The 25,349-nt window shown below is 39.1% G+C and overlaps 1 protein-coding gene across 12 annotated transcripts in view; it reads right to left on the bottom strand.

Moving 5' to 3' along the window:
- The window catches only part of FHIT (fragile histidine triad diadenosine triphosphatase), a 1,484,422-nt gene that overhangs the window by 1,076,579 nt on the left and 382,494 nt on the right, over window positions 1-25,349 (bottom strand). The window contains exon 1 of one of the 12 annotated variants that reach the window (XM_043886326.1): window positions 18,213-18,378. The exons of the other annotated variants lie outside the window; for them this stretch is intronic. The gene's annotated coding sequence lies outside the window, so the exon portion shown is untranslated. Of the gene's footprint in view, window positions 1-18,212; window positions 18,379-25,349 lie in introns of those variants that run through there. 12 annotated transcript variants of the gene reach the window in all.

Raw genomic sequence — 25,349 nt, 5'->3', positions numbered from 1 at the left:
AGGACAAGCTGTCAATCTATTAAATTAATTCCTGTTGAAAAGTAAGTGCATGCATTGTGTATTAACATAATTTATTAGAACAATTAGAAGGCATCCTTGTCGTCTTTTAATTAGATTATTCCTTGTTCTGGTAATTACACCAGACAGGGGAGAATAATAGTTTTAGGATTCTAAGATCATCTGTAGACTATGTGGAAAGAGAATGATCAATAATGCTAATTTACTGGAACACTTAAATTCCCAGAAACAGATCTTTTATCATGAGCAATCCTTTGTATAATCAACATTATTTCTCAATGTCTATCCTCATCTTTCCCACAGTTGAAAAGTAAAGAGTCTAGATAAATAACTGACATTTATTCCACCATTGGAAATCTGGTCAGGATGGGCCACCTCTGGCCTCTAGTGGCTCAGACATTGCTTCACTCTCTCGCAAAATGCCAACAAATAACCACAAATGAAAGATTTAAGATTCCATGCAGAGCAGCACTGCCAGGAGTCTGAATGTCTAACAGGAAGAAGACAAGATATTTAAGTTCTGATCCAGGTGGAGAATCATAAGCTTTCTCCATTTAAAAACAAATTCAAATTGATGAAAATTTTTTATAAGTGATAAGACTACTGATTATAAGAAAACAAAAAATAACTGGTGATATTTCTATACATGAAGATATCTGCAGAAATTAACAGGGAGGCCGTGTGACAGGGAAGATATCTGGCTTTCAGAGATGGGCTGAGGCCTTGAGATGTGAGTTGAATTATTCCCTCTCTTTTTGTGTTTTAGAGTCTATAAGGAATTTAAAGGCTCCAAAGCCTCTTACATGCCCTGTATCACCACCCCCAAGATGCTAGGAAATCCTAGAGAGCAGCTCCCAGCACTTCCAGGATCCAGAATTTTTAAAATGTCATGAGTTGGCATAGCCCGTCCTCAAGGATCACCCCACAGTTGAGTGGAATGGAATACAGAGGTGACACCAGTGAATGTGGGGTTCTCCGTAATAGCAGGCAACACAAATGTCCCACCAGCAACAAGATTACACCAATCTCACCCCACTGTTGACTGAGTCTGCCTTAGTCAATGCAAAGTTGTAATGAGACCATGTCTAGACAGTATTGATCTCCCACCAGAAAAAAAAAAAAAAAAATCAGAGTGTGATTTCTGTTCAAGCTTAGTCCAAATGACACCTAAAACAGGATCCTTCATTCACACGTTGCCAACACTTTTCCTAACCAAGACATTTTATCAACTAGGCAGCCAAGGACACTTGTAGGTTTCTTTTCAAGGTATATATGAAATTCTTGATATTCAAATAGCAAGTAAGAAAGTTACTTAAGTCTTTTCAAAAATGAAAGTCCATATAAACTGAAAGAAAAAAACCCTCAAATTAATGTAGATCAAGTATTTACAGGAGAAATCATTAGATTAAGCCATTGGAAAGAGTCTTACAGTTTAGGAACAGTAAAATAGCCCTATAACCCTGCTGTCCATTCTAGCTGGGAAGACATTGTTCTGCGTAGAAACACCTCTTTAAATTGTTTGGGATGCTACTATAAAAATTTAGGATTCCCCACTAATCTGATCTCCAAACTGGTCAGATCTCCCGAAGCAGAATTTACCCTAGAGGCACCAAAGATTTGCGTTTGAGTGCTCTGTGCTCAGGCATTCCAAAACCAGTCTGAGCATCGTATCTGCCCCCAGAAAGGCAGGAAGGAAGGGAACATGTTTTAAAATACATGTAGGAATGGAACTGTAATCTCTCCAGACTCCAAGCGTAAACTAAGATTGGAAACTTTAAGCTAAAAGGGGGGAACCAGAGAGAATCCCCTCTGACTTGAGGCCAGAAATGGAGTCATGACTTTGAAGTATTTTGGTGGTTCCAGAAGATGGCAAGTCTTATAAGGTAGATTTTTTGCCTTGCTGAAGGAAAATGAAACAAGCTCCTCATTCTGTTGGAATGGTATTAAGGTATAAATCTATCCTACAGAAGAATGTTAAATAAGAACACAATCCAGAGAGAGACTTCCACCACCATAAATAGTTCCTCATAAATGCCACCTAGAGTCAAAATTATCATTTCTATGTTCTAACCTAAATAGGCTTGCAAGTGTTGGAAATATTTTGTCCTCTAAAGCAACCAGAAGAACGTTCCTTCAGTCTATGACTTCTTATCATGCTAGATTTTGAAACTTTTTTGAGCATTCACTCCTCAAACTGAAAAATCACAAAGCTAATACAGTAACACCTGCAAAACTAGAAACCTTGTCTATCGATAGCACAGGCTGCTTCTCCAAATGGACTTTGTATAATTTCTTTCGAGCTTAGTAAAAACCCTACATTTGTCTGAAATGAATAGAAGGGAAGTCAATCATGAACTTCCTTTTCTCTGTGTTAATGAAAGACACAAGCACATCATGATAAGAAAAGAGAATGACAGTGGCTCTCTTCTCACCCAAGAAACATTACAGTGCAAAACCCCATTAGCCTTGCAGAGAAGAAAAAGTTAGGACACACACTGAGGCATATTTCCATAACATAAAGTTAACTTCCAGGCTCCCTCAATCCGAACACACTAATGTTAAGGCAAGCACATATGTGTAATTCCTAGTTATCAAAAGGGAGAGAACATGATTAAAAAAAAAAAAACTTGGATGTATATTTAAAAGGCGTTCAACTTATTTTAAAATAAGGCAAGAGCAGCTATGATTTAAGATAATTGTATTGGAGAAACCTAACTCTCTCTAAGGAAATAAACACCTTAAAAATAACAAAGATATGCTATAGCATATGGTAAAATCTTATTCAACCATCCTGATTTCATCAAATGTTAAATTAGCCAAATATAATAGGAGAAATTTCTCTCTATTGATTAGGCGATTGATTCAAAATATTCATGAACTTAGTAGAAATATAAGCAGTAAGTTCCAGCAACAAGAAATAAATCATATACACCCTCTCAAAAATGAATAAAGGCATTTTATGCAATCTGGAGGGAAAAAAAATTAGGTATTTCATAAAATCATTGACTCCAGGGCAGGAAAAACCCTATGTACATAAGCCAGAGAATTTTTATTCCTACTTCCAGAGTAATGAGAGCACAAAGATGAATCCTATTTCTTAAGACTTTCCCAGAACATGATTCAACACATTGTCTATTTTAAAAAACGTTTTCTGCCATTTAATGTCATGTGATATTTTTTTCCCAATGACTAACCAAATATGCCTCACTGTTATATAAATCAGTTCTTTCTTAACTCCGCAAGGAAAGACAGAGAGCTAGTACTTGCCATCTTCTCTTATAAAAATCACACTTCAGCCTTTTCTTTTCAAATGTGATTAATCGTATCTGTGACTGTCTTCCAAGCTTAGCTGAGATTTTTCTGAATCCTTCAAAATCAGTACATTTTCTGGATAAATATGAAGAAAAGAAAGTTTTGCCATTTCTCTTAATTTATTTCTGAATTCAGCTTGGTCTTCATTAATGCTACATAGCTGCTTTATTATTCAATGCCCTCTGTGACCCCTGATCATTCTGCCCTGAGGGTGCATATTTGCTAACTATATTACAATATTGTGATCTGTTGGATTTTCTCTGGAATTCTGCTCTCCAGTTGCCCTAAATTAATGAATTCCATTCTTTTTGGCTTCTACTTCCCCTATTTATTAAATTTGCTCTGAAAATGAAGCTTATTTTCAAAGGAATTCATAATTCTTTATTTGCAGCTTGGTATTAACAATGAATTTCATAAGCATTGTATTTAATCAAGTTTTAAATGTACTAAAGGCAAATTTTGCTGAATGTCACGTGTTCCGAGCTTTACATTCTCTCCAGAAAAGAAATCTGCTTTCCTTGGCCTTCTCCTTTACCCACTTTCTAATAGTAGTATTTTTTTGTTTGTTTGTTTGTTTTGTTTTTTAATGATGAATTGTGTAAATGATAACAAAGGCCGAACTGGAAAACTGAGATAAAATAAGAAGAGGGGAAAAGTCCGACTGAAGACTTAACAGAAATAGTATAGATATTTGAGAGTAAAGCGGTGAAAAAGACAACCTGGGTTTTTAGAATGCAAAGTGAGAGATCAGTGGAATAAAAGAATGGAAGGGGGTTTTGAGAAGAGTTGCCATGTGCAAGGAATAAAATAATTTCCAAAGTTCCTTGAGAGACATGAGTAAAATTTAGAATTATTTTTCAACTATTCCTCATCTGCTATGCTGTCTTAAGACTGAACCACATGGGACCCCAGCACTTATTTAGGTTACACAAATATCCTCCAATGCTTACATTAATTCATTTATATCTGGACTTTGGTTTCATTTAAGTATTATAAACATATACCAGAAACAAAAGTGTTTATCCTAGAAATGCTCAAGAGCTCTCCATCAGCTTTAAATGAAGTTCTGTTGGTTAATTCACAGGTCAGTGTCCGGAATAACCCCAAAGACTACTCCAATAATTAATAAATTTATACAAAAACATACTGAAAATAAAAGTATTTATCTATTAGGGCCAAATGCACAAAAGACACACTTTGAGGCAATGGTTGCCATATATTAAGGCAGTTTTAAACTACTAGCAAAATAAAATATAAGACAGATATGAAAGAATAGCCTTATATGGTAAGCCTGTTGCATAAAATTTTTAAGAAAGTGATAAGCAGCTATGGTTTTGTTGCTTTCCTATACAAATCTCTCCCCAAAATGTAGACATAACCTACATAACTGAAATACAGGGGTTCTGTGTGTCTTTTTTAGTTAAGTTATATTATTAAAAATCAATACAGTACAACAGTCTACACAGGTATACCTCTGAGATATTGTGGCTTAGGTTCTCAACCACAGCAATAATGCTAATATTGCACCAAAGCAAGTCACACAAATTTTTTGGTTTCCCAGTACAAAAAGTTATGTTTACACCACAATGTAGTATATTAAGTGTGCAATAAATCAGGCTATTTTTTAAAAAATACTATACATATGTAAGTATATGTAACTTTCAATATGTAACAAGGCAGTATCTACAAAGCACAACAAAGCAAATGCAATAAAATAGGTGTGTGTGTGTTATTCTCAAGAAAGTATATAAAATAAAAGAGGAACCTGAAACTAAATTAAAAGTTTACCACCCTTCACACAAAGGGTGTGAAGATATATTATATATTTACAAAGATACATTATATATTTGTAAATTAAACTTGTCACCAATAAAGATGTACCACATAGCATGGGTATGTGTGAAAGAGAATGAGGATTCAGAGACAAATACACATACATCGTAAATGAAAGCGCTAAGGCATTCCCAAGAATCTTAACAGCCTGTTCACAGATATAGTAAAGTCATATATTAAGGGAGGGGACTTGAGTTTTAACACCAGAGTCATAGGCTCTGCTTATAGTCATACTTAACTTTGAAAATCATTTAAACCACCTATAAGGTACAAGTTACATTGCTCTGTGTATTCAAGCATGACAGTAAATGTTTGAGACAAACTACTGAACTAGGCTAAAAAAAGGGAAGCAAGCAAAGTCCACCTACAGACACCTGGGTATTCAAATCACCTTGTCTTGAAGGAAATAGCAAAAAGATTCACCAATGAATCTTTATGACATAGCTGATGAAGTTATGAACCTTCCAATACGGCTTATCCCATGTTTTAGTATGAAAGTCATATAACTTTAAGACATTAATAGATTTTTGTCTTTTGTCACTGTTAAGATTAAATAAGGTAACATATACAAAACCACCAGACCCAGGGCCAGACAAGGAGCAGATAGTCAAAAAGATGCTGCATTTTAATCTAAGTTTTATTTCACAAACACACTGCTCTTTGAAATCTTGTGGAGAAGAACATGGTAACTGCTTTTCTTGCTAAGCTACTGTTGCCAGTTGCAGACCCCACAAACAGCTATCATCTGCATACTTTAGGCATGGAGATCTTACACTTGCACTGGCTTCTAAGTGAGCATTAAGGTGAATCCACTGCACACAGAAGCATTTCTCTATGCCTGCATCACTCACATCTCAGTAGACTGGCTCCCCGTGGAATGGGTTTTCCCTTTTCAAAGCCGTAACACAGCACATGAGTCTCAAACCACAGGGCTACCAAACAAGGAGAGTTCATTTCTTTTCCTATCAACTCTACCAGGAGACCACATGAACCCATGAAATCCATTTATTCTTATCTTTAATATTGTATATCCATTGTGAGTCCCTTTCACCAGCACTTAGTTACAATGGGATGTCACAAAAATCTGGAAACGGGAATTTTTTTCCCTCCCTTCTCCTCCTCTACCTCCATTTTTTCTTTTCTTCCGTCTTTCTTTCCCTGAAATTTCTGCCTATGATAAAATCACAGCAAGAAGTCAAGTCACAAGTGTTTTCCTATTAGTCGACATTTCTGTGATGCACTAATTTTCTTGGTACTCATGTGAACTCCTTCCAGGGTGCTCCTTTGTGGGAATAAGGTATGCCAAATAAAATAGAGAACTTGAGGCACAATTTTACCTTGACATATGAAGAGAGAATATTTTTCTCCTGGACTTATGGGGTAATGTGACTCAGACACTTTCCCTCTTTTCCCTAGCTTCCACTTCCTACTTATGGCTGCATACCATCACCACCATCATCATAAATTTATTACAGAGTGCCCATGGCTGTAGCCTCTAGGTAGCTCCCAAATGATCTAATCCAGACATCATTGTCTTCACCTCCCCTTTGGCACGAACTTATTTTCCATTCCTCTTCCTTATTGAAATCTGCTTCTGATTATTTTTCATTAGATGTTATAGCTTTCTTTTCTTTCCCTTAAGTTGAATCTCTTTTATTTCTTCCTTTCATCTCCATGCCCTCCTGGGCCCGAAGCACAGTTCCTCTGCATGTACAGGGGTTTACATCTCCAAATTTAGAAACTGTTGAGAACTTTACTACCAGACTGCCTTTTCCAAGGCAACTGTTAGCAATATTAACTAAAAAGAGAATTGAAACTTCTGCAGTGCCATGGCTACACATCAAGGATCTCAGCTCTAACCTTTATCACCTTGCAAGATGACAATCAGAATTACAGTACATTCTTTCAGCTCAGGCCAAATTTCCAAAGATGAGTACTCTTCAACCCCCAGTTCCAAGTGGGCTGCTTTAGAAAATTGGATATCCACAGTTTGTAGACAGACAGGGGTTCCAATCCAGCCTCTGGCATTTAATTTGGGTATAAACTTGAGTGAACCATTTGACCTTTCTGAGTTTCAATTTCCTTCACTGAAAAATGAGAACATAAGCATCTAACTAATGAGACTGTTGTGAGGACAAAATGAGATAATCTTTGCAAAATACACACAATGTCTGACACATGGTAAGCATTCAAACTTGGTAGCTATTAACTTTATTCTTAAGAGTTAAAATGTTGAATCGGATGAATTTTTCTTCATAGAAGTTCACAAAACTGATCCTGGAGGAGACACTAATACATTATTTTAGAGACCCCAGTCCCAAATACCATCCAGTCCAGTGTTTTCACACTTGGAAAGTCGCTAAATATTTTTTAATCAAAATTAAAAATTGAGAACAAACAGAGGAACCAAGAAAAAAATAGATAGCCAGTCACACATTTCAACATATCATTAAGAGTCTCTATTCTCAGAACATACATCTCTTTTTAAAATATATTTACTACAGCTATCCATGGAGACAGAATATTTTTATCATCAGCTGCAAAACTGTCTCCTGAAAAAGAAAACTGTATAATTATAACTAGAGCAGACTTCACATGTTAACCTTTGATATAAGCGAAGAACAAAAAGTAGACACTAAGCAAGAGGCTGGGAAGGAGAGGAAGAGAAGAGCAGGCAAGAGAGAAGAAAGATAGGGAGAGACAATGAGAATGAATGCAAAAGGGTTTGATGACAGTTACTATCTGGCTTAAGCCCTTCTATGCACCAGCAGACAGGATGATCATACCATTTATGATTGCTGTCAGTTCTCTCCATGGAAACAGGCTGAACAATTGGACAGCCAAGACCTCTCAATACGAAGACAGTAAAACAGACAATTCCCTACAGGACTTTTGCCTAAATTTATATATATATATATATATATATAAAACATATATAATATGTATATTACATATTGAATTATTATGATTCAAGAAATAAAGCTAAATATCCAAACTCAATGAAATTATCTAACTGGTACCGATCCAACACAGTAAGGTTTTTACTCTGGAAGATGAGTAAAATATTTTAGAGCCTAAGAATGGAAAATTCTTTGATTGAGCCTCATCTGTAAAAAGAGCAGTTTGATCTACTTTTGAATCAAATAGACCTGCTTTTAGGCACACCTATTTCTGCCTCCTGCTTGTTGGGCAAGTTATATATCTTTTATGTGCTTGACTTTCTTATACCTAGAAGTGATAAGAAAATAACTGTAACGGGTAGAGATTAAGCCTGCCACTCTTTTTCTCTCTCTTCCTATACTCCCACATCCCTCAAACAAGCAAGTCCTAAACCAACTGCCAAATTCAAGCATATTGAGTCTTACTAATTAAGGGCAGGGTCGCTATATAACACACCTTGGGAAGAGTCTGATTGCTCAGGGAAGGCTCACCACTTCCTTCTCTCCCTCCTGCCTTCTTTTCAACTTTAAGCAGTAGCATCCATGAGCTAAAGTTACGTCCAGAGCACTAGCTCTTGTCTTCAGCACTTTTATTCTTCCCCACTCCTTCAACTCAGAAGTCTTCTTTTTCTTTTTCGGCTGTGCTTTCTCTAGGTGCAGTGGGTGACGGCTACTCCCCCTTGTGGTGTGTGAGCTTCTCACTGCAGTGGCTTCTCTTCTCGTGGAGCACAGGCTCCACACACACGGGCTTCAGTAGCTGCTGCTCACAGCTTCTAGAGTGCAGGCTCAGTAGTTGTAGTATATGGGTGTAGTTGCTCCACGGCATGTGGAATCTTCCCAGACCAGAGATCGAACCCGAGTGCCCCGTATGCATGGGCAGGTGGATTCTTATCCACTGCTCTACCAAAGAAGTCCCCCACCCCACCCCCCCAACCAGAATTCATTTGAGAGAACTCTTTAGGAAGAAGGTCAAGGAAGTTCCACTTAAGGCCAGCCTGCCTTTATCAGTGCTCTTCAGTGAAAGAGGGCCTTTGATTTTGTTCTTCCTTCTCTCTGGAATGTTTTGCATCTTTAAATCATGGACATTTACATCATTCAGGTCTTAATTAAAATCTTATTTCTTCAGAGAGGCCTTCCCTGACCCCCCCAATCTAAAGCAGCATCCTCACCACCACCGAATCACTCTATTATATTCATCTTTTACAGAGTTAATAGCTCTCATCACATTTCATCACTTTCGTCATCCATTTGTTTGCTGCCCATCCATACCTCCTTCCCAAACTTACCTATTAGAAGATTGATCCAAGGAAGCATGGATCCTGTTTGTCTTGTTTGTCCAGAGTCAGATGCCTATCAAGCGGGCAGGTTTTCAATAAATCACAGCTGTCATCACCCTTTCCTCTCAGGCTTGCTCTTGCCGCAGACCACGCCCAGCCAAATCCAGCGAAATCTTTTGAAAGCTCTTTTCCTCAGCTGACCCAGGATGTAAGCGCATATACCCCGGGCTTTGCCAATTTTAGACTGAGTGTCTCTATCCTATACATTTTTTCCCTCTAATCAGAATTTATATAACCTAGTCTTTATTTTGGCTTCCCAGGTGGCACTAGTGGTAAAGAACTTCCCTGTCAATGCAAGAGACATAAGAGACACGGGTTCAGTCCTTGGATTGGGAAAATCCCCTGGAGGAGGGCAGGGCAACCCACTCCAGTATTCTTGCCTGAAGAATCCTATGGACAGAAAAGTCTCGTGGGCTACGGTCCATAGGGTCACAAAGAGTTGGACATGACTGAAGCAACTTAGCACGCACACTCTCTTTATTTGAATACCATCTTATTCCATTTACCTTATTTGTACTTTCTGAAAAGATCTTTTTAATGTGGACCACTTTAAAAGTCTTTATTGAATTTTTACCATATTGCTTCGGTTTAATATTGTTGGTCTTTTGGCTGCAAGGCCTGTGGGGTCTTAGCTCCCTAATGAGGGACTGAACCTGCACACACCCCCTCCCCCCGCATCAGAAGGCAAAGTCCTAACCATTGGAGCACCAAGGAAATCCTTTTTATTTGTACTTCTTAATAAACCCCACACAAAGGCACAACTTAGCGAATGCCCCCTTAAGCCTAGAAGACAGTGGCTGATGCCTTTCTTACCTACAGCGATGGTCCTAAAGAAGCCTTTCTACATCTCTGCCCTCGAACCCCATAATACATGCACACAGTGGAAAGCCTGAACTTGCATTCCAGATAACCTTTAGCAGGAAGTAAGTGGAAATGCTCTTTAGAAGGAACAAAGCTAAAACATGCTCCTGAAAATGATGCCACTTAACATTTCCTCTTAAGAAAGCCACAGTCCCGACAGTATCAAAGATAGCTCAGTGGCATCTTATATCAGTGATAGTTTTTAATTTGAAGCTTAGAGAGTTTCTTGGAAATCTCTTAAATTCTCCACATGCACACAAATATGGCACAGCTTCTCAGGAGGTTCAATAGAGATTTTCTTCTAGAATAGAAAGGATAGCTGTTTCTTTGGTTGTAGATCAGATGAAGTCATTGGTGTCAGTTTACTGGCTATATATGTTTTCTAATGCATAACAGAATATGTCAATACTGGAATACACTCAGCACTGAGATGCTCGCACTAGGAGACTCAGGAGGATAAGACTGACTCCTAGCTCCCATCTCACATTGACAAGACGCGTGTATTCATTGAGGGGAAATGTCGAGCAGAATGATCCATATTACTTAAATCAGTACTTCTTACTCTGTCTTCTTTTTTGCCAATTCTGCATGAGTAAGTTGGCAAAATTTCTATACACACAAGATGCAACTCCATCCTATTCAAGGCCACTCATCTTTGCATCATGATGTCTCTGTGTTAAAGATCAAAAAGTACTAACCCTAAAGGACTTTATCACATCACCTGGACCCATTTCATAGACAAAGAATGTTGACAGTATACTCAGGAAAGGACCCTAAAGAAATATCCTTACAAGTTAAATTTTTAAAACAAGCAGTAATCTACTATGGTATAGTAGTTAACTTACAATAGTTTGTACTTATTTTTCTTGGAAGTAGGCTTAATAGAAATCTTAAAAAAAAAAAAAAGTGAAACTCCACATTTCCATAAGGGTTGTGATGGCTAATTTTATATATCTACTTGACTGTGTCACAGGATATCCAGATATTTGAAAGTGAAAGTGTTAGTCATTCAATCACATCCAACTCTTTGCAACTCCGTGGGTCTGTAGCCCTCCAGGCTCTTCTGTCCATGAATTCTCCAGGCAAGAATACAGAAAAGGGTTGCCACTCCCTTCTCCGGGGGATCTTCCTGACCCAGGGATGGAACCTGGGTCTCCTGTGTTGCAGACAGATTCTTTACTGCCTGAGACTGTCCTCCCCCATCCTGATATTTGGTCAAACATTACTCTGGATGTTTCTGTGAGGGTATTTTGGATGAGTTTAACATTTAAATTGATAGACTGGGTAAAGCAGATTGCTCTCCCCCAATGTGGGTGTGTCTCATCCAATCAACTGAAGGTCTGAATAAAACAAAAGACTGGCCTTTCCCTAAATAAGAGGGAATTCCTCCTGCTTGACTGGCTTCCAGCTAGTTTAATGCTGCCTTTGGACTCAAACCAAAACATTGATTCTTCCCGGGTTGTGAGCCTGCTGGCCTCTGGACTGGAAGGGCAGTATTAGCGGTAATGATCTTCAGGCCTTTAAGACTGGATTCATACCATTGGCTCTGCTGGGTCTCCAGTCTGCTGACTGCAGATCTTGGGGCTTCTCAGTCCCTCTAAATGTATGACCCCACCCCCCCCCCCGCCCAAATGTGTGAGTATACCCTGTGTGTATGTATGTATCCTACAGTTCTGCTTCTCTGGAGACCTGACTAAAACAAGTGTTAGACTCAAACCCAAAGACTAATAACTTTTGTTTTTAGCCATCTGGCACTTAACAGCATGTCTCTTCATGAACTATGTAAAATTTTTTCATGAGCTAACATATGGCACTCCATCACTCACTGTAGAACACTGTAAGTGCTTAAAACTTTTTATATTATTAAAATGTAAAATACCAAGTAAGGATATAGCAAGACTAACCTGGGACAAGCTTTTAGTGATGCCAAATACAAGGCAATCTTGAATATAAAGAAATACTCCATTTTCTCAAAGAGAAGTCTAAAAATGTTTAAAAGGGAAATGGCCAACATGTACATGTAAACTTTCAGGTATATATATATAAAAATACAAACATTTACTTATACTTTTTATTTCATTAATTTAATTGGAATTTTAAAAACACATTTTATTCAAGATCAGCCTTGATTATCTTCAGCATATAGGAGCTGCTTTTTCACTCCTCTAATAGACTGTTCTAGAAGATATCTTATTCTCCTGGTATGAGACAAGGCACTCCTTGAATCATGTGTGAGCATGTCTCTGGAAGCTGTCTCTAAAGGCACCAATACCCATTTCTATAAGCAACTTCTTCCTTTCAGTAAAAATTCATCCTCCTACAGGTAGGTGCTATTTTGATGTCCATGATACACCCATCTCCTGTATTGCTTTTTAAAGTGATATTCAAATCTCTTTAAAACAATATCCAATATTTTCGATTGTGAATTCACAACCCCCAGTATCATGACTAACTCTGTATTTAACTTCTTTGCTCCTTTCCTACTGACCCCAGCAGATGACCTTCACAAGCACCCAAAAGAAACATTGAGTGAGACCATTTCAATCCATCCTGACTTCCCAAAGAATCACTTGAAAGACCCACATAGAAAGCAACATTGTCTCTTCTAAGGGATGATAAATTTGGAAGGAAGCAAACTTCACGTTTGTACTTGAGGACATGTGAGGTATTTTAGCACACTTCAGCCTTTAAGATAAAACACCAGTTTATTTAATGACTATTTTGATAATGTGCTTTATTTCATCTTTTATCTATTCATCCACAAGTTAGTAAACCTGAACTTTCTGAAAAACATTTTTTCTTTTCTCATTATAAACACGATCAATATAGGCTTATTTTTCCTTTAGTGTTCATTGGCCATATATTTATCTGCTCAGTTTACAAACAAGTATCTGATTTCCCCCCAAATTTGTTAAACATCTTCTCTTCAATGTCCTCAATAACACAACAAAGACATCTCTATATTTACCTATATCTAGAAAGGTTAAGGCAATTGCTCAAGATTGCTTTTGTGCCAGGGAACTAGGGAGGTAGTCATCTCATTTGCTTCCATTTCCTTGTCCCTGGAAGTTCCCACTATATATAATCTTCCTCTTAGACCTTACTTTTGTAAGTTTATGACTATAACCTCTTAATGCAAATGTGATAAAAGTGTTCTTTCTTTGATAGCAGAACTCAAATTCTGATGGACAACAATGTTCCTACCTTTAGGGGATGGATAATGATTGATCTAAGCCAATCATTGTGATGCCATTTTCTTTTGCTATTGATTGATGTTTATAGTATATATGTGACCTAGCTCTAACCAATGATGGGAAATAAACTGGAGTTCCCCTGAAAGATCTTCATTCTGGATAAAAAGCCAGAGTTGCATGAGGAGAGAGGCTCTTTTTACCTGCCTCATCTTTATTTTTTTGGAAATGGTCATGTAAAAATTTTGTTTGGAGCTATGGCAGCCATCTTTTGACCATGAGGCAAAAAGCTAAAAGATGAAAGATTCTGAGAATGAAAGAGACTGGCTTTTTAGTGACATCACTGGGCTACCAAATTAACCCTATTACCCTCTACCTCCTTTATTCTTTTAAACACATAAATATCATTGATTACCTTACTATTACTTGAGTATTTTGTTACTTGTAACTGAAAGCATTTATAACCCACACATCACCCTAACATCAACTTCCATTTGTTGTGGAGCAAAAGTAACTACATTTATTGTTTTACTCCTGTGGTATCCCTTAAAGTCCTGTACTCAGTAGTGTATCCTCCACAGCCTAAAGGGATATATGTTCTCCTCTCTCCAGCCCCCAGAAACTCTTCTTATAAGACTGACAAGATGAATAAGCTAGCAAGTGAAACCAAACCAAAAGAAATAAAAACAAGCAAGAGAGGAAAAGAATCATGTAAACATCCGTGCTAGGGAATGTGAGGGTATAAACTTAAAGAGGCTTATTATTTAGGAGGAAAATGCATCACCTCTGCTTAGATGAATGAAATTAAGTCGTAATCATGATGGTGTGTCAGAGTTATTTGATGAAAAGAAACAGGACATTGTTCTCAACATTTATTTTGGCAGACGGTATGGAGGTGGGTGGTCTTCCCTGGTTAGCTCAGAGGGCTTCCCAAGTGGCGCTAGTGGTAAAGAACCCGCCTGTTGATTCAGGAGACACAAGAGACATGGGTTCGATCCCTGGGTCGGGAAGATCCCCTGGAGTAGGAAATGGCAACCCACTCCAATATTCTTGCCAGGAGAATCCCATGGGCAGAGGAGACTGGCACGCTACAGTCCATGGGTTGCAAAGAGTTGGGCACAACTGAAGCGATTTAGCACACACATGGAGGTGGGCAGGGAAACACAGGAGAAATATCTCCACTTAATATTTCTCTAGCTGTTGTGACTGGACTAATGATAAAATTTGCACAAAACAGATTAATAGGAGAAAAACAAATTTTGATTTGTGTATATGGAGGTCCCATAGAAATGAGACCAAAGAAGTGGCCAACGCAGGCAATCTTTATACTTTTTAGACAAAGAAACAGCAAATTTGTGAGGAATTGACAGGGCAAAGAAACTCAGACTTTGCATGTTCAATCACTGAAGAATCTAAACAGAGTTTGGGCTTGGGATAGTAAATTAAAGAAGTAACAAAGATTGTTTACATAGGCTTCTCAGCCCCAAATTCCCTGTCTTGGGTAATAAGGGTATCCTTCTACTTCCAGATGCAGAAAGTGCACCTTTTACATGAAATATTTATTTCCTGCTTGTTCAGGGAAACAGAAAAGAGGACCAGAGTCGGCCATTTCTTAAGTAACTTTAATTCAAAATAATTAATGTGCCATAGAGGCACATTTTGGGGTAGCCTATCGTGGACCCCAACAACCACACTGGAAAAGGTTCAGAGGTCATCACCTGAAATGGTGATGCCTTCAAGACAGACAAGTTTGCTTCAGAGTTGACAGAGATTGGATGCATGGTGATAGAGCTAATGTCCTTAAAATGACAAAAGGCACAGATAAAGAGAAACAAGAGCTGACTCACTGATTCCTGGAATAGTGGAATAACAACCCTATTGCAAGACCTCAACTCAGCTCTCAGCTTCCAGTGTTCATCAGTTTAACCCCTTCTCCCTGCTACAGCCAAACATCCTAATATTTGCATGTTCCTCCTCTACCTAAAGATTTTTAATAACCCATCACTGCATTTCTGATAAAAACCCAAAACCTTACAAGATCTGCAAGGTCTTCCAAGATCTGCCCCTTCCTGCCTCCCTAGCTTTACTTCCCTCTACGTTGCCTTCTCTGTGATCTGCACTCCCCCCTGCCATCATCCTTCAGTGCAGAGATCCCACGACACTTTCCCAGGCCCCAAAACAGCACAGCATACTGAACATCCTCTTCATTCATCTGAGGTCTCCTCAAACACGGCTTTGGAGGTTATATACCATTTTAATGAAGAGGTTATCCCTAACTATGTTCTACTCTGAAACCAGTATGGTATGCTTCCCATAGCACTCTATTCTTCTCCCTTAATAATACTCATCACTTGTGAGTAATTTGTTAATAACTTCCTTCTCCTCTAAACTGTAAGATCCACGAAGGCAAGGACCACGTCTGTCTCCTTTTCTCAGTTCAATTCAGTTCAGTTCAGTTCAGTCACTCAGTTGTGTCCAACTCTTTGTGACCCCATGGGCGGCAGCATGCCAGGCTTGCCTGTCCATCAGCAACTCCTGGAGTCTACCAAAATGCATGTCCATTGAGTCGGTGATGCCATCGAACCATCCCATCCTCTGTTGTCCCCTTCTCCTGCCTGCAATCTTTCCCAGCATCAGGGTCTTTTCAAATGAGTCAGCTCTTTGCATCAGGTGGCCAAAGTATTGGAATTTCAGCTTCAACATTAGTCCTTCCAATGAACATTCAGGACTGATTTCCTTTAGGATGGACTGGTTGGATCTCCTTGCAGCCCAAGGGACTCTCAAGAGTCTTCTCCATCACCACAGTTCAAAAGCATCAATTCTTCTGCACTCAGCTTCCTTTATGGTGCAACTCTCAACATCCATACATGACTACTGAAAAAACCATTGACTAGATGAACCTCTGTTGGCAAAGTAATGTCTCTGCTTTTTAATATGCTGTTTAGGTTGGTCATAACTTTTCTTCCAAGGAGTAAGTGTCTTTTAATTTCATGGCTGCAGTCACCATCTGCAGTGATTTTGGAGCCCCAGAAAATAAAGTCAGCCACTGTTTCCACTGTTTCCCCATCTATTTCCCATGAAGTGATGGGACCAGATGCCATGATCTTAATTTTCTGTATGTTGAGCTTTAAGCCAACTTTTTCACTCTCCTCTTTCACTTTCATCAAGAGGCTCTTTAGTTCTTCTTCACTCTCTGCCATAAGGGTGGTGTCATCTGCATATCTGAGGTTATTGATATTTCTCCCAGCAATCTTGATTCCAGCCTGTGCTTCATCCAGCCCAGTGTTTCTCATGATGTACTCTGCATATAAGTTAAATAAGCAGGGTGACAATACACAGCCTTGACGTACTCCTTTTCTTGTTTGGAACCAGTCTGCTGTTCCAGGCCCAGTTCCAACTGCCCTTTTCTCAGTTTCTGGCATATGCATGCGTGCATGCTAAGTCGCTGCAGTCGTGTCCAACTCTTTGTGATCCCATGGACTATAGCCTACCAGGATACTCTGTCCATGGGATTTACCAGCAAGAATACTGGTGTCTATTGAAAAAGATGTACAACTTGAGAGTTGCAAATTAAGTTTCATTTGGGGCAAAATGAGGATGGCAGCCCGGGAGGCAGCATCTCAGGTGGCTCTGAGAGACTGCTCCACAGCGGCAGCGTGGAAAGGTGAATACATAAGGTTTTGGTGACGGGGGAGTTCAATACCAGGAAGCACTCATTTTACAAAAGGTTTTTGTTAGTTATGAAGCTCTGATGTCACCATGAAGGGATCTAGTGCTTCTCTAGATATGAGGAGATGCAAGAATTGAGATCATAAACTCTGTTCCTAAAAACATCCAACTATCTAAAGACCTGTTCCACCAAATTCCCTGGAGCACAGAGTGCCTCATTGCACCCTGAAATCCCACAGGGGTTGTTGGTGGGCAACAGTACAGCAGCATAGAGTTCAATCTCCTTAGAGGCAGATGGCAAATGTCTTTGTTGTTCAGTTGTTAGCAGTGCTCTTGGTAAGTGCCAATTTGCAGTTGACACTGGAATGGGTTGCAGTTTCCTACTTCAGGGGATCTTCCTGACGCAGGGATCGAAACGGCGTCTTCTGCAACTCCTGTATTGCAGCAGATTCTTTACCCTCTGAGCCATCAGGGAAGCCCTAGCCAGTTGTAATTTACTATTGTACTGATATCATCTTGGGGTGGGGGGAGGGCTTTGAGCAACTGAAAGACACATATGAAAAACAGACTTAAAATACACTAATAATAACAGAAAAAAAACCTATTAAGGATGGTTTTAATGATCGGGCCATACCTTTTACTCTTTTAGTTAGACAACAAGGAAAAATTAGTGTCCTTCCTAACACGCTCTGTGGTTCTATACAACTGAGTTTAGAGCACAAGCTAAGGAGTCAGGTATCTCTTTCATAAGAAAATAGAGAAAGGCAGGGTTCCACAGAGGAGGAGATAAGAAAGAACAGGATTTTTTTTTAATAATAAAAACTGTTAAGCATAAAGATTAGAAGTTCAACTGTAATGGCACAAAATAGAGAATTCATTGAGAATTTTGGGCTATTACATTCAAAGCAGAAGTTGATAATGAAGGCAGCAGCATTCAGAACCACCACATCTATGACCAGCTTTCAGACCCTGAAAAGTCTTTTAGAACATTCCAGGAAACTGCTGCAGTTTTATTCCAAAGGAAGATTCTGAACTCTGATCACATTTCTTACCTACTCACATCGCTTTGTCTACCAGGGTGGCCTTTCTGAAGCAAGGGCTTCTATTCTCTCTTCCATGTAGATCCATGACAATAAAACTTTTCAGACCCTGCAAAGTCAATTAGGACATTCCAGGAAACTGCTGCATTTTATTCTAAAGGAAAATTCTGAACTCTCTTCACATCTCTTACCCACTCACATCACTCTGTCTACCAGTGTGGCCTTTGTGAAGCAAGGGCTTCTATTCTCTCTTCCTTCTTACTCCATGAGAGTAAAACCCAAAGTGCCTTCTACCCCTAAGAGGAAGCTTTGGTGAGTGCCTTATTATAACTATTACATATGACACAAGGCCTGCCATTAATGTGAGCCGGACAAGAATAAATTACCTAAATAAGAGAGAAATAGCCATTCACTTCAAGGAAGGTTCACTTTCTTGAAACTCGACAGCATTGAAACCATTTAGAGTTCGCTGTCGAGATTCCTAGTAATGCTCATTACCTCGGCCAGCAGTCCCCCTGGACTACCGAAGACTTATGTGAAATATATAATCATGGGCTGCAATGCCTAAGTGCAACAGGATGATTTAAAAGCACTACGATAGCCTTCACCCGTGATATTCATCTCTTCCTGTCTATTCTTTTGTGATCCAGACAAAAACTTGGAAAGCAATCTGTATATTGATATTCCCTGAAAAGGATTTCAACAGCTCTTTAGGAAATACTTTTTAAGCAGTTTCAGTTTTACGTATAAGCCTTGAACATTCTGTATTTATTGTACTTATGGGTATAGTTTCAATTTCATAAAAATTAAACCCAAGTAAGAGTAGCATTCAATTCCTACTCTAACTAGAGTATCAAGTAATTGTTAAGCACATGTACTTTGGAATGAGATAGGCTTGGGTTCACCTCTGGGTTCCCCATACATTTTGCATGAATCACACAAGGTATTCAACATACTCAAGTTACACCATCTGATAAATTATATTATACATGCCTGACATAGAGAAACTTTTCAAATGTTTGATATTATTGTAATTAATGTTGTTACTGTTGCCATTATTATTATCATTTTCTGGTAGAAAGCGCTAGTAGCCAACCAGGCACACAGCTAGAACACATTTACCAGCTCTGATACAGTTGAGTGGGTTCAAGTGAGTGAGTTCTAAATAATGGAATATGGAAGAAATGATGCATACCTCTTCATGGATGAAGCCACAGAAATCTTTCAGGTTCTCTCCTTTACTCTTTTCTCAACAACCCTGATGGCTACTGGTTGAAGAAGTAAGAGCTACAAGATGGAAGGAATCTGGATCCTACTCAAATCTCAGAGGAGAGCCACCCTCCAGAAATGTTTGTAATAGATTCTGAAGGAGTGGCAAATTAAGTTTTTCTGTTAAGTTATTGATATTTGATGTTGTTCACTAAGGCAATTAGCTTACCTAATCAGTTCTCAGGTTGTACACTACTAATATTTTATACTATATCAATTATTTGTTGTGGGGGTGGTCCTGTGTCTTATAGGATATCTAGCAGTATCCTTGGCCTCCGCCAACTTGACACCAGTAGTACCTTCTCCCTTAACTGTGACAATCGAAAAAGTCTCTAAACATTGCCAAGTGTCACCTAGTGTTCACCTTGGTTGAAAAGCCTGGGCTACCTTAACCAAAACATCATTATTGTTGTCATCATCATAATCAGCATTACTGATAGTCTAGTCCCTTACAACCTTCTTATAATCATGATCCCTAAGCTCCAAATAGGTCCAGCATATTTTCTTTTACGAGGAAAAGTCAAATGACACCAAAACACAAAAAAAGATAAAGGTTCAGGTGGTAAACCCTGAGCTCCTAAGGACCAAAGAACAAAGTTAAAACCAAAACGAATAAATATAATCTTTATTTAAAGTTCATTTGATCATTTTGGTAACCTACAACCAAATTATTTTCTTAAAAAAAGAAAACTAAATACACAGGCAGAGGCAGTTCAGTGTTTAACAAACATTATCAGATAGGCACTGTGCTAGTCATAAACTGGTAAATAAAACAGATACAATCCCTGATCTCATTGAGGTGAAAGACAGATAAAAATATGGTAAATGTTTCTAATAGTTTCAGCTCAGTCATTAATTGAGCACTGTGACAGACAGAATTCTAATGATGTTCCAGCAAGATTCTTGCCTCTGGTGATTCAATCAAACTTTAATCTAGGTGCTGCTGTGAACAGATTTTTCAAATGTAATTAAGGTTACTAGTCAGTTGGCTTTGACACTAGGAGATTACCCTGGATTATCTGAGTTTATCCAGTGTAGTGACATGCAGCTTTAAAAGCTAAGTGGAAAGTGGAAAATTCAGTCAAAGAGAAGTAGCAGAAGTGGAAGCAGAAGTAATACAGCAGTAAAGTAGCTCAAGCAGTAAAGTGTCTGCCTACAATGCAGGAGACCCAGGTTCGATCCCTGGGTCAGGAAGATCCCCTGGAGAAGGGCATGGCAACCCACTCCAGTATTTGCCTGGAGAATTCTATGAACAGAGGAACCTGGTAGGCTACAGTCCATATGGTCACAGAGTCAGACATAAACAAAGGGACTTAGCACACACAACATCATGTTTATATAAACCTCAAAAAAGTATAAAAATAAATACAAGGGAGCACAGAATAAAATCACAGCTAACATCTTTTGAGTACTTGTCTCACTCATCTTTACAAAAAGACTATGAGGTAGAATCCTGACCATTCCCATTTTGCAAATGAGGACGCTGAGGCACAAGCAGGAGAAGAACCAAACACAAATCATAGTAAGTGGTGAAGCTGGGATTTTAACACAGGTAGTCTAATTCCAGAGCCTATGCTTTTATACACTTCACTGGGCTCTCTTTCAATTCAGAAGAGTGGGTAGGCTCTCAAGAAGGGCTGAGATTTGGAATGGGTAGCTTTATCAAGGAGAGAAGAAGGGGTCAGCAGAAAAAAACACAGCATCACAAAAACCAGAGACTTAGGAAGAACATGCATGGTGTGGCATATCTAGGGAACAAAGGCAGAACTTGTATCAGGATGAAGGAGAGCTGATGAAGCTAAAGCGTAAGTTGTCCTGACTTCACAGTCTTGGACCAATCAGTTATTCAATTTCATCCTGTAGCAATCAAAAGAACCTATTCAAGAGCATGATAAGGCAAATAATTTCCATTAACTTACATATGATTTCTAACATTGTTATTAGTGGATATTAGCAGATAACATCAGACGCCCAATATATAGCCCTGAAATGTAACAATATTTTTTAATACAACTTGGAAAAAACCTTTGAAAATATAGTAAAACCTTAAATGATTCTATTGAGTCCAAGAAAACTAGGACAAAGTACAGATGCAAGTAAGAATCCAGCTCTATCTGCCATCCAGAAAGCTTTTCACATCTAAATCCATGCAGATGCTGCTTGGCTTCTGAATCACCCAAATTCACAACCAAATAGGTGGTAAATCTACATACTGGCATTGAGAAGGATTTCTCAATAGAAACAGACCAACTGTTCAAATTAGTACCACCCAAAATAAATACATAAATATGGCATATAGAAGCAAACACATTTGTTGATCAAAACCCTGGAAATTTTTCTATTTTTTTTTGCCTGATGTAGAGGGAGTCATCATGTACACTTAGCATTCTACCTTGTGTTGTTCAATGTGGTAGCCACTAATCATAGGAGACTATTTAAATTTTAAAAAGTACAATTAAATAAAACACCATCCTCATTCTCATTACCTGCATTTCAAGTGCTTAGTAACTATAGGAAGCTAGGGATCACCATATTGGTCAGCATACATATAAAACATTTACACCATTGTTGAAACTTCCATAGAAAAAAAAATAAGGTACTTCTTTAGATAAACACAGTGATTTACTAGGCACACCCAATATGAATTATTTTATTTTAAAATATTTATTTATTTATTTGGCTGCACCTGGTCTTAGCTGTGGTACACTAGATCTTCCATCTTCACTGCAGCAGGTGGCAACTTTAGTTGCAGTATGTAGGATCCATTTCCCTGACAAAGTATTGAACCTGGGCCCCCTGCACTGAGAACACGGAGTCTTAGCCACTGGACCACCAGGGAAGCCCCTGCCTTTGTTTGTTTTAAATTTTATATAATTAAATTCACCTCGTGAGGTTTTATGGGGTTCTGAACTTTTGTTTTAATCATTCATATGATTCATTGGAAAAGACCCTGATACTGGGAAAGACTGAGGGAGCTGGGAAAGACTGAAAGAGAAGGGGCCAACAGAGGATGAGATGGTTGGATGGCATCACTGACTCAATGGACATGAGTTTGAGCAAATTCTGAATGAGAGTGAAGGACAGGGAAGCCTTGTGTGCTGCAGTCCCTGGGGTTGCAAAGAGTCAGAGATGACTTAGCGATTGAGCAGCAACAGCAATATATTTTATTCCTCTAAGGATGGAGAGATTCTATAATATGAGACTCTCTATGGAGACGAGGCCAAGCATTTATTAGGCACCACTGTTTCAAGCTCTGCACTAGACGTGTTATTCATCTCTATTATATCGCTTAAATCTCATGACTCCCTGGGAGATAGGCATCACTGTTGCCATTTTATAGGTGAGAAGGTTGAGGCCAAGAGAGGCCACCATGTTCTTTCACTCACAAAACCTAAGAAATACTTAATTCTTCCCAACTAGTTCCACTGCTCCTAGGAGAAATAGAGTACATAGACTGAGCAGTTAATTTTCCACAGATGAGGTTTAGTTGGAGGGAAATCAGAATTCTCTTTCATGCAACTGTAGATATTTTTATTTTTCAAAATCATCCTTTTTTGGCAGTGGCTAAGAAGTGACTCAGGGAAGTGAAAGGCAAGGAAGAGAGAGGAAGTCTGTGCAGCTGGGAAGACTGAGTCAGACATGCATGCCATCAGTCCTCAAAGGCTCCATACTTCTGCCACAAATACACCCAGACTTACTTTTTTCATAACTTCTCCTCTCTAGTCTCTGGAAGGAATGTGCCTGATATTTATTTTTAATCTGATTCTCCCTCACCAAAATGTGGAAGGGGTAACATCTAGCCTAAAAGATGTCCCCCAATAATTTTTGCCTCTGGCTAGTCTTTGATATGGACTCGGAGAAGGCAATGGCAACCCACTCCAGTACTCTTGCCTGGAAAATCCCATGGACAGAGGAGCCTGGTGGGCTGCAGTCTCTGGGGTCGCTAAGAGTCGGACATGACTGAGTGATTTCACTTTCATTTTTCACTTTCTGCTTTCATGCACTGGAGAAGGAAATGGCAACCCACTCCAATGTTCTTGCCTGGAGAATCCCGGGGACGGGGGAGCTTGGTGGGCTGCCGTCTATGGGGTCACACAGAGTCGGACACGACTGAAGCGACTTAGCAGCAGCAGCAGCAGCAGCAGCAGGGTTGACCTGTGTAACTAATAGGATATTGCAGAAACGATGATGTGCTACTTCTGAAGCTAAGTGATACAAGATATTAAAGCATTAACCTTGCCCTACCTCTGGAAGAAGCCATTCAAAGCCAGTATGAGATATTCAAGCAGCCTGTGGAGAGGCCCCCAAGGAAAGGAACTGAGGCCTCCCACCATCCACCACCAACATGCCAGGCATATGAGTAAGACACTTTGGAAGTGGATTCTCCAGACACAGTCAAGCCTTCAGATGACTGTGGAACCAGCCAACATATGAAACCTAGAAAGAAAACAACTCAGCTAAGCCTGTCCCAGTATGTGAACTGAGAACTTCCAGATGTTCAAGTTGGATTTAGAAAGGCAAAGTAACCAGATATCAAATTGCCAACATCCACTGGATCATAGAAAAAGCAAGAGTTCCAGAAAAACAACTATTTCTGCTTTATTGACTAGGCCAAAGCCTTTGACTGTGTGGATCAAAACAAACAGTGGAAAATTCTTCAAGAGATGGCAATACCAGACTACCTTACCTTCCTCCTGAGAAATCTGTATGCAGGTTAAGAAGTTCGGTTTGGTTAGAACCGAACATAAAACAATAGACTGGTTCCAAATCGGGAAAGAAGTACATCAAGGCTGTATACTGTCACCCTGCTTATTTAACTTATATGCAGAGTACATCATGAGAAATGCAGGGCTGGGTGAAGCACAAGCTGGAATCAAGATTGCTGGGAGAAATATCAATAACTTCAGATACACAGATGACACCACCTTTATGGCAGAAAGCAAAGAAGAACTAAACAGCCTCTTGATGAAAGTGAAGAGGAGAGTGAAAAAGCTGGCTTAAAACTCAACATTCAAAAAATTAAGATCATGGCATCTGGTCCCATCACTAATGGCAAATTGATGGGGAAACAATGGAAACAGTGAGAGACTTTATTTTTGGGGGCTCCAAAATCACTGCAGATGGTGACTGCAGCCATGACATTAAAAGATGCTTGCTCCTTGGAAAAAGCTATGACCAACCTAGACAGCATATTAAAAAGCAGAGACATTACTTTGCCAACAGAGGTGTGTCTAGTCAAAGCTATGGTTTTTCCAGCAGCCATGTATGGATGTGAGAGTTGGACTATAAAGAAACCAGAGACAGAAAAAAAAAAAAAAAAAAGAAACCAGAGAGATGAAGAACTGATGCTTTTGAACTGTGGTGTTGGAGAAGGCTCTTGAGAGTCCCTTGGACTGCAAGCATATAAAAACAGGCAATCCACAAGGAAATTAGTCCCAAATATTCATTGGAAGGACTGATGCTGAAGCTGAAGTTCCAATACTTATCGGAAAATCCCTGATGCTGGGAAAGACTGAAGGCAGGAAGAGAAGAGGATGACAGAGGATGACAGTTGGATGGCATCACCAACTCAATGGAAATGAGTTTGAGCAAGCTCTGGGAGTTGGTGATGGACAGGGAGGCCTGGTGTGCTGCAGTCCATGGGGTCACAGAGAGTTAGACATGACTGATCAACTGAACTGAACTAACTGAAGCCTGACCCAAATTCTGACCCACGGAAATAGAGTGGAATACTAAATATTTATTGCAGTTTTAAATGATTCCATTTCAGCTTAATTTTTTGGTCAGCAATAGATCACTAACACAGAGGTTTTCTCAAGTTTTCTCTAGTACCAACCCTGCAGATGGAACATCTCCCATGCTGCTTTATCCACCTTGTTC

The sequence above is a fragment of the Cervus elaphus genome, chromosome 24, assembly GCF_910594005.1.
Source record: "Cervus elaphus chromosome 24, mCerEla1.1, whole genome shotgun sequence".
NCBI classification, from domain to species: Eukaryota; Metazoa; Chordata; class Mammalia; order Artiodactyla; family Cervidae; genus Cervus; species Cervus elaphus.
The sequence above is the reverse complement of the archived record's forward strand: the minus strand, read 5'-3'. Positions and strand labels throughout refer to the sequence as shown.